Source organism: Vipera berus, assembly GCF_964194415.1.
Source record: "Vipera berus genome assembly, chromosome: 3".
Lineage (NCBI taxonomy): Eukaryota > Metazoa > Chordata > Lepidosauria > Squamata > Viperidae > Vipera > Vipera berus.
In genome coordinates this window covers 48743980-48757230 of record NC_138204.1, presented here as the reverse complement: position 1 = coordinate 48757230, position 13251 = coordinate 48743980, and positions in this window count along the sequence as shown.

The window sequence follows — 13251 nt, the reverse complement described above, 5'->3', positions numbered from 1 at the left end:
TTCACTTTGTAATGCAAGTTCAGGATTGTAAAAGGGCAGGTTATGGCTTGTAGCAGTTTCATTTATACCAGGCAATTGTATTTCAGGGGAGGGAATTGGTGCAAACATAATGAGGGGAAAAAAGCCAGGATGTAACAACGAGGAAATTTATGATCTGTTTTCCATAATGTTTAGATGAAATTATTTTGAAAAGTTCAAATGTGGCCTCTCCACACTTCAGTGAGAACACAAGTCAGAAAGGGCAATTTCCTGCTATTCTGAAGAGGTACACTCCATTCAAAAGCAACAGAGTTTAGTTTAGCACTGCCTAAGTGCATTTAAGAAAACTGTGTATCCCCTGGTGGTAGTTTAGGTTAAAAGTCTGTACTGCTACAAGAACTTCATTACCCATATTGGCAGCAGAATTCATTCAGGGCTGTTCTGGGTGGAAGTGAGGTCACAGCTAATTAAGAACATACTCTAGATTTCCCATTTCTGTTCCAAAGGTTTTCTGCACCACCTATTAGCAGATCATGTTATGACTGTGCCAACATTTGCATCCTCTAATCTCAGCATATCTTGCTATGGTAGTCTTTAAAAATTGGCAACACACATTTTTGTTATGACATTTCAAATAGTAGGAATGATCAAGGCTTGGTTCCAGTTTTGAGAAAGTCTTGGGCAAAGTGACCTCAGTGGCACTGAAGATATAATTTTTCCTCTACTTTCTTTTTTTCTTCCTTTCCTTTCCAACTGGGGCTACAGTGATATGGAACTGCAGCTCTGATATGGTTAGGACTTGAATGTATTTGTAAATGTACTAGCCATGTTAAAATTATATGGAATTCAGAAGGCTTATATCTGATTAAACATGTATATAATTAATTTAAGGTAATTTAATTCAAATAAGGGATTGTTACATCTCTACGGGGACTTGCCACTACAGGACCTGCACTGATGTCTATGGTTACACCCTTTTATTAAGTAAATGGAAGTATGGTCTCCAGAATACATGCACAATTCATAGAAGTCACTTCTGAGGCAGAAGATGAAGCAGCACATTGAACTCAAAGCCATATGTTGTAACATGCATGGGTAAGGCTTTAGCCCTTGGCATACAATTTTGACACAACTAGGTTTGCTGATTCCAGACTTTGAAAGATACATCTTGAAAAACCCCACGATGGAAAGGAACCTTGGTAGGTGGACCTTTTTTTCTGCAGTCCAGCTCAATGAACATATATCTATCACATAGAACTTTTAAGGTACATAAGCCACACAGAGTCGCTTTGAGACAAGTTTCAATAAATCATAAAAATAAAATTTTTAAAAATAAGATAAAGAAACCATCTTTAAGATAGGTGCGGTGTTCAAGCAAGCCCCTACAAAGCCATGACTGAAATTCTGGTCGTCAGGACTGACACAAAACAAAAATATAGGCAGCTCCCACTGATGATGTAGAGCAGGGTTTTTCAACCTTGGCAGCTTAAAGATGTGTAGACTTCAGTTCTCAGAATTCTCCAACCAGCATGACTGGTTGGGGAATTCTGGAAGCTGAAATCCACACATCTTCAAGCTGCCAAGGTTGAGATATCTAGATATATCTGATATCTAGAATTATTAACAGAACAAAGATTATTAGAGTACTACAAAAGCTCATTTTCTTTCTTCTTTCTTGGGGAAGGAGAAAATCTCTGTGGTACTTGTTCTGTGGTACTTGCTCAAACTTTAAGCCACATGCAAACCATGACAATTTTTTTCAGAATGTGATTTGCTCAAGAGAAATACTCATGTTGCCACAATCAAATCAACAGTTATGTTCTGTATCCTATTTTAGTTCTGAAACTATGCAGATGTATCCTCCATATTTTTCTTTATTTGCTTACTGCACTTTTCTTTCTTTCTTTCTTTCTTTCTTTCTTTCTTTCTTTCTTTCTTTCTTTCTTTCTTTCTTTCTTTCTTTCTTTCTTTTGCAGAAAGAGATATGTTCATCAAAACTGGCTTCAGACTGAGGTTAAAACAATCTTTCTGATATGTATGGAAGAAACATCTAGGACAGAATGTGTGTGTGTGTGTGCCTGTCTGTGTGAATGTGTAAAACTATAATGTTACTAAGCTTCTGTATTAACTTCTGGGTTTATTTGTGTAAATCTCCTTGTGTCTGCAGCTGTCATTCTTGTTTTGCATACTCATTTTCATAGACTTTAACATAAGCATATCTTCATCTGGGGGGACAGCAATCCTTAAAACCTCCTTAGGCTATAATCTTTAATTTTATACTGTGGCACCTTGGAGATATAAGCTAAGGATGAAAACATTAATCAGTGCAATTAATAAATAAATTCATTATCCACAGATTAATGATGGGCACTTTTGACTGGTGTTTTGGCTCCTAAAAGACCCCATTGTGGTGGCCACTATTGTCAATATTTTTTGCATGTTTCTTGATTGCAGCTGTGTGCTTAAGCTGATCTTCAAAACAACAAATGATTCCTTGCAAATTTTGCTGAGGAAAACAGCTATCTTAATTAAATATCCTCAAAATGCCACTTGGATTGAGATTATGCAATGCTTATTTTAATTGGTTAACTGATTGATTCATCAGTAGGAAGAAAAGCCTCCAGGCAATTAACTGACAGACTGCACTGCTGTTTTAGCTACCACATAGAAGAAATTGGAGCCACATTTACATTTTAAAAGCAATGGTCTCTGCTTCCCTTCCTCAAAATATTGCACCCCTAAATCTTTTTCTCCACTACTGCTAAAGCCTGATTCAATTGCTGAGTTACTATGTGATGCAAGAGACTGTTTATGGTCCTGCCATCTCCTCTCACCTGCTCCATTTCCACCTTCCAATCATTTCTTACACAACATTGTTTTTGGTTTCTCTTGAACCCATGAAGGGCAGAATTTAGGTTCCATCGCAAACACCAATTTGAGAAGATCACTTTGTTTGGACGTCAACAATGGGATTCCATCTGATTTTTTTTTAGTCTCAATATTCATTTTCTATCATATTCTGCTATTTACACGCACCATTCTGGGGAGATAAAGATAAAATATGAACACATTATTTTATTGTAGTAAAAGAAAAGCTGATAAAATGTTACTTTGTGAATATAACAGCTCCAACAGGAACAAGTAAAATTTGTTCATCCAATAAAACAAATAAGAAAATAAGAATTTTACTATTCTACAAAAGGAACCAAGAAGAAATTTCCTAACTGTGAGAGCAATCATCCAATGGAATAGCTTACCTTCAGAAGTTGTGGGTGCTCCATCACTGGAGGCTTTCAAAAAGAGACTGGACAACCATTTGTCTGAAATGGCATAGGGTCTCCTACTCACGTAGGGGGCTAGACTACTTCCTTTCCAACTCTAATATTCTATGTTCTATGTTCTAGTCTCCTAGGGCTGGCAGGAAGGTCATTTCTTATGAGTCCCACTAACATCCTCCATTATAGCTAAATGTTGCACTTTAAAAAACACAAGAAAGGCATTCAACAACCAGTTCTAGTTTTCTTAATTTAAGTTTCTCATATATAGGATCTGGCATCCTGCATCTTTAGGTAATGGTGCCTCCAGAGGAGAATCCAGAAAATGAGAGGAGAAAGACTATCATTATAAGGCCCAACATGGTAAAATGGAACCCATCACAGTTGTTGCAACTCAGTTATTCTTTTTTCTGTCTTTTTTTTAAAAAAATATTTATTAGGAGATAGCTGGTTGAGGATTTTACTTTATAAAAAGCATAAATTTCAACCAAAATAATGGTGCTCATTCTTAAATAAATGTATTTAGTATCAGATGAGAAGTAAATTTCATCCCCCAAATAATAGGCTTGTAGAATTCAGTGGCTAAGTCAGTAGAACCATAGAGGATGGTGCATTTATTTTTTCAGTATTAGGAATTAGAAATGTAATCATCCTCCTAACTTCCTGAACTCACAGTTACTGATAAATAATTTGCCCAATTAATTTTAGTCAGATTAGGGCCCTTCCTATTTGCATTTCCAGACTTCGCCCATCCATGACCTTCCCATAAAGTGAACTTCCAAATCCCTTGTTTAAACATCGTTGCAAGTTTTAACGCTAGTGTGCAGGATAGAAAATAAATCCCCAAAAGCAATCTTTTGAGAGATTTAGAGCACTTCTGCTCAGTGTCTTGTTTGGACATCTCACATTTTATGGTGCCTGCCAACCATCTAAACAAACAAACAAGCAAGCAAGCAAGCAAGCAAATCCTTGTATTAAATTCAGTCACTGGCACTGGTTGCTGAGGCTCCTTACAGTATTTCCTGGGGAGTCCACATATTGCCACCTGTTGCTATGGTGAAGTCTCTTTTATCATAAATACTGAATAAACAGCTGCTGCCGGAGAGCCTTTTTTTCCCCTTCCCTGGGTTTATTTGGAGAAAGTCATTGCGGAAAAATAAACATTCCATGTTCTTGGGTCTATAGATCCTTGCAACTCAGACCCAAATGCAGCCCTTCAGGCTTTCAGGCCAGCTCAGTTCTGGCTGTTTCCCAGAAGTTAGGACTTCAACCAGAACATAGCATGTGATTTTTGCAAGTTCTCAAGAGAGCCTGAGAACAAAGAAAAAAGGAATAATTGTAAAGTAGGCATCATTAAAATAGTATCTTCCAACTGGCCTCTTCACATAACCTCATGTTGCACAGTCACAATGGGGAGAAAAATCCTCTTCAGGGTCCTGCTTCTGCTGTCTTACAGTTAAGCAGTACTACTGACTTTCTTGCAAACACGAACTTTTCTTATTAATTTTGTTCTGAAAATGGAACTGCTCATATTGTATGAAATTGTGGGGACTCTTTTTCAGGTTTTCAATTAGCTGCAGCTCTTGAAACCCTGATCATTGTTCTCTTTGGGATGTTCTGGAATTCCTGTTTTTTATTTTCACAATGATTTGCTCTCTTGAGTCTGTTGATACCTCTCCCTTGCACATTTTGCTTAAGAAACGCCATAATGTAAAAACTAGAAATGGGAAGAACGAATGTGGTTTTGCAACCAAATTAACATTATCTCTAATATATAATATTTACCTGAACCTGAAGCTGAAAAGGTTAAAAATACATAAACAAAGCGACAAGCACAGGACTCTCTATTCTAATTTTAGTCTAAAGCACTTGTTTCCCAAGCTGGGCAACTCTGAAATGTGTGAACTTCAACTCCCAGAATTCTTAAGAACAGCTAAGCAACAGCTATGCTGGCTGGGGAAGATCATGAGGATCCATGGCTATGCTGTTGCAGGAAAATCTCAAGGATGTATCCTAGTAGTGACCAAGAGTCAAGTTCAGTTTGGTGACTTTTCAAAAGAACAGCACGTTTGCATTCAAATGGAGCATGTTCATCTCAAAGGTCTGTGTTCTTTCTATCAAAGATTGGACAGCCATAATTCTATTATCAGTTATATACTTGATAGTCCTGAAACTGATTATTCCAAGGACAGGGCAGTGGATGAGTAAATTGGACCAATCTCACATTTTCCCAAGGGCCCAAAGACTGAACATCTCCACTTTGCTTGGTATAATCTCCTGCCAAACTGATTTCTGTGACTAAAATTCCAACTACCAAAAAAGAAAAGAAAAGAAAAAAAAATCTGCAACCTGAAAAGCCACATAAAGCTGTCATCATTTAGTCAAGCTGAGCCAACAAAACTTAGAAAGTGATAAACAATTCAGAACACTGCTCTTTTCCATTGAGAAGATCAATCTCAGAGGGAGGACAGCCACACTCCTATGTACACATCAGAATAAATATGATGTATAAGGTGCTCCACATTCCTGTTGGCAATAGGGGAGAATAGATGGAAACAACTTTTATAATCATAGGTTTTCCAAATATATCCCTTTTCCCTTCCCTTCTTTCAGTGGCATACTTTTTTGGATATAACTTTCACAAACTCTCTCCGTGTGTGTATGTGCCAGTATGTATGTGCAGATTTACAGAATCTGTTCTCTGTGAGCTTGCAAAACCATGGCAGAGTTCTTTTACATCTCTTTTTGAGGGATAGTATTACATTATCCAAGTAACAGGGGAGGTGAAGGATTTGGGCACCAATACATTCAGACAGAAATGAGAGATGAGATGTAAGCAAGGGAGACCACAAAGAAGAACGTTTTATTTGTCAAAGTGAGAAATAAACAGAGCATGAACTAGAGTTTTAGTTGAATGGACAAAGAAAATGGGCAAATTATTGCTGTGTTTTGCAAAAGGCAATGATGTGACTTGATTTGTGAGAATGTGCTGAATCAAGCTAAGAACCGAATTTTGCACATGATTGTGGTTGCACCTGATTGACTGGCTCAAGGCTGCAATGAGCATATAGTGGACCTTCTTGTGGTTGCCACCCACCTCATGGCTATGTGAAAAGCTTCTCACAGTGAGACTAATCTGTAAGAAATACAAGTTTGGGAACCCATATTTTGGGTGAGGGGAAGGAACGGTTTTAATTGCCAAGTTTGATCCAGATTTATTCAAAACCCCAAACCAGCTGTGGAATTTGGGAGTACATCTGGCTTTAAATCTCTTTCCGAAAACCACTTGTTTTTCTTGTTTCCAGATTATAGTGATAGGTTTCATATGGTTGGATGACATGTGTGGTATCTTTCAGCTTGTTCAGAAAGCACTTTCATAAAAAAGATATTGGGCTTTTAACTCCCTAAAGAGAAAGTTTTGGTTTGTAATATGTGAATATAACAGGTTAGAAAGTAGGGGTTAGGAGTAAGGTTAGAAATTAGAGGTGTGCATGAGATTCAACTAATTCCTGAGTTGAACTGAGCCCTTTTGGACCAATTGTGTGTATCTATGAGATAAAGTAGGATCTCCCTGAAATGGAGGAGAACAGAAATTGGGCTCTTATGAGGATTTGTAAGTAATCTCAACTGAGACAAAGACGAGGTTCTAACTGTGTTAAAAAGAGATTGTGAAAAGCATGGAGGAAATGAAGCCTCCAGAACAGCTGGAACTCAACCGAAAAAGCTTAGCACAAACATGGAATCCATGGAAAACCCAATTCAGTCTGTATGCAGATCCAGAACTAACACTGCACTTCCCTGCATTGCTAGGGAGTCACTATAAAAGACCATTAATCAGGGACAGGAATGTTGTATATATGAAACTCAGAGTTCAGGCAGAGATTATTAAGAGAGGTAAATTAAACTCTTACAAACAACAGCAAAATTGAAATGATAGACAAATTCTCTAAACAAAGATTCAGATGATTACCAGAGAACAAAAATTAGTCAGGGAAATCTACAAATGCTAGACACAATGCAGTCCTGATAGCCTAGATCAGGGGTCTGCAACCTTGACAACTTTAAGACTTGTGGACTTCAGCTCCCAGAATTCCTCAGCTGGCTGAGGAATTCTGAGAACTGAAGTCCACAAGTCTTAAAGTTGTCAAGGTTGCAGACCCCTAGCCTAGATAGTCTAGTTCATTCTGTTGGGTGCTTGGAGGGCAAAGTAGTTTTACACCAGTTAATTAGTGGCACTCAAGTTTCTGGCTCTTCCAGGCTCCTTGCTTCACCTCATGTTGCATTGTCTTACATCCAGCCACGTCCAGCGCCGGCTTCTTGCATACATGAATGCAGCTAGGTTTTCCCCCACCAAAGTGGTACCTGTTTATCTACTTCCAATATTGCAAACTTCTGAACTGCTAGGTGGGCAGGAGCTGAGGAATGATTGACAGGATCTCATTCCATCTTGCAGAGCTGGGCTTAAATTGCCAAAATGCAGACCATTTCTTCCTGGCAGTTTCAGCATTATTAAGTCACTGTGCCACCATGCCAAATAGCAGCAGCAAATAACAGCTATATCCAAGAAGATCAGCGGATATGAAGATCAAATTGCACATTATAGGCAGAATCCCCAATCTATTAGTGGAGAGATTGTAGTCAACCAGTCAACCAAAGAAGAATCAGTGCACTTCTGGATGCAGGTATGAGACGAGCCAAATACGAAAAGAATGCAGCTTGAATAAAGAAGGTGAATAAGAATAAAAAAGAAACTGAAATGAAAGAACTTATACTAACAGCAGAAATAGTACAAAAAAGGACAAAGAAGATCAACCAGGTAAAAATACAGTACATGGTTTTTGGTTGAAACATCTGACTAGACCAGAGCCACTCATTGCCAAACAATTTAACAACATACTGCAAAAGAGGTGAAACTGAACATTGGTTAACATCTGGAAAAACCTACCTGATAATGAAAAATGCAGCAAAAGGGGTTGCACTAGGCATCTACAGTCCAATTACCCGCTTACCAACAACTTTTAAATTGCTAACTGGTATGGTAGTTCATGCAATCTAACAACATCTAGTTCAGGGGTAGGCAACCTTGGCTCTTTTACGACTTGTGGACCTCATCTCCCAGAATTCCTGAGTCAGCATGGCTTGTTTAGGAATTCTGGGTATTGAAGTCCACAAGTCATAAAAGAGCCAAGGTTGCCTACCCCAGATCTAGTTGAAAACAAGCTCTTTTCACCTGAGCAGAAAGGAAACTGCCCAAAGAGCATAGGAACAAAAGATCAGCTCCTAATTGGCAAGATAATTTTGCAAAAGTGAAGTCAAGTGCCTAGAAATAACAAGAATCAGTAGAAACATCATAAGCTGTGTGCAAAGCTCAATAGCACAATGGAAAGCACAGTTGCTGGTCAATGGCGATAGATTGGGAGAGGTTAATAACAGAGGAATCCCAAAGGTGTTTTTCAAATTGACTTTCTTGGTTTTTTTCTTGAAAATGTTTTGCTTCTCATCCAACAAACTTGTTCAGAAGTGAAGAAGCTTCTTGGTTGAGAAACAAAATGTTTTGTTGCCTTTTGAGAAGCACCTTTGGGACAGCCATGACCTGGATGATTTAGAATCTCCACAGACATCAAGTGAGGAATCTTTCAAAGAGATTCACTATCATTACTACTGTTTATGATTACACTGATTCCTCTATCAGGAATCAACAATACTGAACAAGTGAGGGCATGGTTATCAAACATCAAAAATACCTCCCTGGCTATTCCCCCCTCTTTTATACAGATGATTTTAAGCTATATGGAAAATACTATCTGAAATAGAATTGCTGTTTAACATTGTCCGTATATACAGCCAAGATATTGCAATAGCGTTTGGAGTGGACAAATGGTGCCAACCTCATCATCAACAGGGGAAAAATAATGAAAACTGAAGGAATCAAAATGCCCTATAACATCAAGGGTCTGGATGAAGACAATTACAAATAACTGGGCATCCTTCAAGATGACAACATCAAACACACTGAAGTCAAGAAGATGTGTGAATGCACCATGAGAGTGAAGAAGACAAAGTTTAAATTCGGTGGAGGAAATACCATCAAGGCTATTAACACCTGGGCAATTCCAGATAGGCAGCTGGAATAGTGGACCAGATTCAAGCAGAACTAAAAGCTCTGGATAGGAAGACCAGAAACAATAACAATGAAACATGCCTTTCATTCACACACAGATGTTGACAGATTCTACTTACCAAGGAAAATAGGTGGTTGTGTAATATTGCAGGTATACCAGGCAGTTGACCTTGAGGGATGACAGAAAAAGATACTGCCTAGGGAACAATCAGATTAAAGGGGGAGGAGCCTGCAACTGCTTAAGGGCAAAGAAAGACATATAAAAAGGATCTCCCTAATGTATCAGACTGTTAAAAGTGATGGCAGGAGATTTGTATTTTCAGACTTGCAAGATTCTATTCATGTTGCTTGACAATAAAGTGGAATTAGTTCATCAGGTTGTGTTTCCTGAGTGGTTTACCTGGGAGGGCTGACAGGAAGGGAAAGAAAGGAAGGAAGTTTCAGAAGTAAAAGGTAAAAGGGAAATAAAATTAAAGAGTTGGCAGAAAGATAAAAAGGGAAAATCTCCTGTAACCTCTGGCTTCTGCTATGCTCCAGCAATTTACCTCCTGCCTTTAGCAGAAGTAAGGTTCCCTATTACCGCCCTATCATTTTTTTGGTTAGTAGCAGAGATGTATAGCATAATCTCATGAATCAGAGAGCTATGAGAACAGTATTAGTTTATGGCTCCTTATCACGTGTAGGAACCTTTTTTGATGTCTTTCATCCTGAAGCAGGAAATGTATCAATGGGTACATTAAACATATCACCTACCATTCAGGTTTCTGCAAGGATGTGACTGAGTCATTTCTAACTGCAACAGGAAGATTTCTGATTTCTCAAGACTCTTTTCTTTCATAACTTTGCCAAGGTTGTGATTTCTAATTAGTCCCTAGAAGCCATAGATAAAAATCTGTCTCTGTTTTAATACCAGCCTAGGTTGATATATAGTTTCTTTTCCAATGTAGACTTATACTGGGGAGATCAGTGAAACTCCCCAGAACCAGATTCAAACAAGAACTCTGAGCATTTAAGTTTCTGTGCAATGTAAAAAAAACAACAACAATATCAGTATTACTTCTGTTGCTTGACCATCTGCAGGGCTTTGATGCCCAGCTTTTTAAAAAACTATTGTAGCAATTCAAAGAGAGAAAATAAGTTGCCTGCTTGCTTTTGTTTGCCCTATAGAAGCACCACAGCTTTTTAAGTGAATCTTTCCCCTCCCAGACATTTCTCAGAGGTGAAGTAGAGGTATAGCAGACAGGATCCCCCATTGAGATGAGATGTATAGAACAGGAGCTTGAAATTAACACATACAGACTGTAATTACAACTTCAGACTGGTGACATCTCCAGAAGTGTATTTTTAAAAAACTAACTAAATTGATGGCTTACAGGACTTCAATTTTTTCCCCGTGAGATGATTACAGGTGTTGTGAGAGATTGGTGGTGGTCAGATAGATATATAGACTTTTGGGAAACTTCCCTTCCTTTCCCTTCCCTTCCCTTCCCTTCCCTTCCCTTCCCTTCCCTTCCCTTCCCCCTTTTGTTCTCTTATACCTGGTATTGTCTATCCACACCTAGTCAATGATAGTTTTGCTCATGAATTCTTTGCCACACAAAAATGGAAGAATATTTACCAAGAAAACATGAGGCCAATGTGTATATGTGTGGACATTATGACAAGAAGAATAATTTTGACATTGAAGGATCTGAGCCGACTAGCTGGAATTTGGGCTATGGGAACCACTGAATGGAAACTAAGGCCTCAAAATTCAGATCTGTATTAATATTTTCCACACTCAGACTTCCAGGTGCAATGGGATCTCGGACCATCTCTAGAATAATTTTCTTCCCAGTTACTGCTGTCCCTATTGCAAACGAGGACATTAGTGCCGAGACGGGGAAAAATTTGATTTTAATGCAAGTCCCAGTAATCAGCTATTTGTGATAGAATTTTCTCTGTCCTGGTCTCCAAGGGATGAGAAGCAAGCAGAGAGGGAAGCAGGGTCAGAAATTAGTATGCAGAAATATCTGATCAGCCAAAGTAATTTTCTTTAATAATCGTATTCATACTGGCTGCTCTTCGCTCACTAGAAGAATTAAGTATTTAATAGTAATATATTTCATCTGGCAGCAGTTCCGTTTCGTTAGGAGCTGTGATGCCTCGTTGGGGTGGAGGGAGGGAGGAAGGGAGGGAGGGAGAATGGGTAGGTGGATGGCTGGATAGGTGGGGTGAGGAAGAGAGAAAACGGAATGAGAAGAACTAACCCGAGAACAAAGCTGTTGTTAATAAAGAGTAGAATATCTACCAGTATACTAAATAGTCACAAAATCTATTTCTGACCATATGCAGAAAGGTTTGTATTATTCTTTAACTGGAAATATATGTGCTTGTTTTAGCATTCTGCTTCTTAAAATTCTTAAAGAACTTTGCTTGAATATTTTAATATTTTAAAAATGGGGACTGGGATGATAATTGAAATGTAGTTTTGACCTCTCAGTATGAAAATGTAGCTGCTGGGTATTAAAAAAAACTCAAGTCGAGCTTGATTTCATGGTCATGTCTATGCAATTTTCTTGGCAACAATCCTAGTGGTTTTCCATTGCCTTCTTGCAGAATGTTTTTCTGACTCTCCAATCTGGCCTACAACCTAAGGATTTCTTTAGTCTCCAATGGATCCCTCTGCGCAGTTTTTCAGAAACAGCCAAGCTGACCTGAATACTTCTGGGATTTAGAGAGTGCATAAGTTATGGTTAATATTTCCCAAAATGTTTAGCATCACATGCCATGGAAATGTGACATTCATTGGACTTATTGTTGCCATGCCAGGCTCACAGAGTAGGCTTACCCAGGAAACTCTTAAAATATACACACTACAATGTGTCAATGATGCATTATCACCAGTTTGATGCTTTGGTTGCTCCTGACATTACAAGAGCTTTTAAGTTTTAAGGGAAAAGACCTTAACTGTAGCTATTTTCTCTTGGTAATTGTTGAAGATCATAAACACCTCTTTGCTCAAACCCTCCTTAAAATTGAGCTTGACTCTTGGTGATTTCCTGGCCATGACTCCTTGGAATTTTTGGCAGGATTGTGGAAGTGATTTGGCACTGCCTTTTTCTAGGATAGCTTTTCAAATTCTCAATCAAATTTATAACCCCAATATTTCAGGTCTCCCATTCAAATATAGGTAGTCATCAACTTACAACTTACAGTTTGCTTAGTGACTCTTCAAAGTTACACCAGCACTGAAAAAAGTGACTTATGACTATTTTTCACACTTACAACCATTGCAGCATCCCTATGATCATGTGATCAAAATTCAGATGCTTGGCAATTGACTCATATTTATGACGGTTGCAGTGTCCTGGGAATTATGTGATCACCTTTTACGACCTTCTGACAAGCAAAATTAATGGGGAAGACAGATTCAATTAACAATACCATTTTACTAACTAACTTAAGAACAGCAGTGATTCACTTAATCAGTGTGGCAAGAAAGATCATAAAATAGGGCAAAATTCACTTAACAAATGTCTCACTTAGCAACATAAATTTAGAGCTTGTAAGTTGAGGACTACCTATATTACCAGGCTAGGACTTCCCTTAACTTCCAAGCAAGTTCAGGTAAGGTCAGTCAGCCACTATCATCTACTGAGGCATGTACAGATACTTGGTCATAATTAATTTCCAAGTAAGCTTATTTAAGGCTTTGCAAATTGGTTAAAGGCATTAAGCTTTTTTCCTCCTGATGTGGAATGTAATATAAAAATTTGAAATTTATGGAAAACAAAAGGGGTACTTCATAAAAAAAAAGGTTTTATGCATGTATTTTGATGAATGGTCCAGCATTTAATCTGTATAATACAAATTAATTCTCATAGATGTACATTT